Source organism: Macaca thibetana, chromosome X (assembly GCF_024542745.1).
Source record: "Macaca thibetana thibetana isolate TM-01 chromosome X, ASM2454274v1, whole genome shotgun sequence".
In the NCBI taxonomy this organism is placed as follows: Eukaryota; Metazoa; Chordata; class Mammalia; order Primates; family Cercopithecidae; genus Macaca; species Macaca thibetana.
Genome location: NC_065598.1, coordinates 70,942,147 through 70,944,903, shown reverse-complemented (window position 1 = coordinate 70,944,903; position 2,757 = coordinate 70,942,147).

Here is a 2,757-nt window from a genome sequence, read left to right as displayed (position 1 = left end):
ATCGCTTGAACCTGGGAGGTGGAGGTTGCAGTGAGCCGAGATCACGCCATTGCACTCCAGTCTGGGTGACAGAGCAAGACTCTGTCTCGAAAAAAAAAAAAAAAAGAAGAAGAAGAAGAAGAGGAAGAAAATCTACTCTAGTAATATATATTTAAGTATATGACTGCTAAAAAAAATGTTGAGCTACCTAGAAGTGGAAAATCCAGTAGAAAAGTAGAACTCTCAAGGGAAATCTGACCAACAAGAAGAGCTAGAAGAATTTTGGTGTAAGGGAATGTGATGGAAGTGTGGGCAAGTTGATGCTGGAAAGTACATTGGTGAAAGTTGTTGAGTTTTGAGAGCTCCAAAGAAGAAGGTTAGATCTTAGGACAGTAATAAAGGTTGCAAAGTCTCAGTACTGCCCTAATAGTTGTGTAACATTGGGCCAGTCATCTGCCCTTTTGGCATCCCAGTGACCCTGTTTGTGAAATAAGGGATTTGGCCTAATTATTTTCCAGCTAATTCAATGTTTTATTTATTTATTTTTTACTTTCAAATAATTATAAGTTCTTCTCTCTCTCTTTTTTTAATTGAGATGGAGTCTCGCTCTGTCGCCCAGGCTAGAGTACAATGGCACGATCTTGGCTCACTGCAACCTCCGCCTCCCAGGTTCAAGTGATTCTCCTGTCTCAGGCTCCCAAGTAGCTGGGGTTACAGGTGCACCACTATGCCCAGCTAATTTATGTATTTTTAGTAGAGATGGGGTTTCACCATGTTGGTCAGGCTGGTCTCAAACTCCTGACCTCATGATCCGCCCATCTCGGCCTCCCAAAGAGCTGGGATTACAGGCCTGAGCCACCGCACCCAACTGAAATAATTATAAATTCACAGGAATTTGGAGAGATAGTAGAGAGGTAATGTATGCCCTCCACCCAGTTTCCCCCAATGGCTACATCTTAAGTAACTATAATACAATATCATAACCAGGAAATTGATACTGGTACAATGTGTGTGTGGTAGTTCTATGCTATATTATCGTGTTTAAATCCTTACAGCCACCATAGCTATGAAGATACATAACTATTCCTCAAAGATCTCCCTTACCTACCAATTTATATTCATACTCATACCTGCTTCACCCCCACCACTTTCCAACCCCTGGCAATCACTAATTCCTCTATCTCCATCATTTTGTCATTCTGAGAATGTTATATAAAAGGAATCACACACTCTGTGACTTGTTAAGACTGGCTTTTTGTCATTAGCCTAATGCCCTTGAGACCCATCCAAGTTGTTGCATGTATCAATCGTCTCTTCCTTTTTATTGCTGAGTAGTGTTTCATTGTGTGTATGTACCACAATGTTTAACCATTCACCTGTTATAGGACTTTCTGGTTGCTTCCAGCTTTTTGATATTACAAATAATTCCATGAATAATCATGTAGAGGTTTTGTGAGGACATAGGTTTTTACTCCTCAGAGATAAATGCCCAGGAGTACAGTTTTGGGTTGTGTGGTAATACATAATTAGCTTTTTTAAAAACTGGCAAACTATTTTCCACAGTGGCTGTAACATTTTACATTCCCACAGCAATGTATGAAAGAGATAATTTCTCCATGATCTCACCAGCATTTGGTATTATTTGGTAATATTTTATAACCATTATTTAGCTGTTCTAATGAATGTGTAGTAACCTTCATTTGCATTTCCCTAATGCAAGTAATGTTGAACTTTTTCTTTTTTTTCTTTTTTCTTTCTTTTCTTTTCTTTTGTCTTTTCTTTTCTTTTCTTTTATTGAGACAGGGTGTCACTCCATCCATTACCCAGGCTGGAGTGCAGTGGCACGATTATGGATCACTGCAGCCTTGACTTCCCAGGCTCAAGTGATCCTCTTGAGAAGGCATTTCGCCATGTTTCCCAGGCTGGTCTTGGACTCCTGGGCTCAAACAATCCTCCCACCTCAGCTTCCCAAAGTGCTGGTATTACAGGTGTGAGCCACTGTGCCCAGCCTTGAACGTCTTTTCATGTGATTATGTGCCATACATATATTGTCTTTAATGAAATGTGTCTTTATGTCTTTTGCCCATTTTTAAATTGGGTTGTTTGAGGTTTTTCTTTTTTTTTTTTTTTTCCAATATTCTGGATATGAGTTTTTTGTTAGGTATGTGATTTGCAAATATTTTCTCCCGGTGTTGCTTGTCTTTTTATCATCTTAACAAATTCCTTTGCAAAACAAAAGTTTTTACTTTTGAAGTCCAATTTATTATCTTTACTGTGAATTGTGCTTTTGGTGTCATGTCTAAGAAACTCCTCTCCAAGCTCTAGGTCCTGAAGATTTTCTCTTGTTTTCTTTTAAAAGTGTTGTAGTTTTACATTTTACATTTAAGTCTATGATCCCTTTTGAATTTATTTTTTGTCTTTTTGCCTATGGATAGCCAATTACTCCAGCACCATTTGTTAAAAAGTTTATCATTTCTCAATCAAATAATTTGTGAAAAATCAGTTGGTCATACTTGTGTGCCATACTATGTCAAGCTTCTCTATTCTATTCCATTGTTCTATACATCTGTTCCTCTACCAATACCACACAGTCTTAATTACTATAACAATAATAAGTCTTAAAATCACATGGAGCTGGGCACAGTGTTGAATGTCTGTAATCCCAGCTATTTGGGAGGCTGAGACAAGAGGATCCCTTAAGCCCAGGAGTTCAAGGCCAACCTGGACAACACAGCAAGATTTTGTCTCTAAAAAGAAAAAAAAAATCAGATGGAGTGA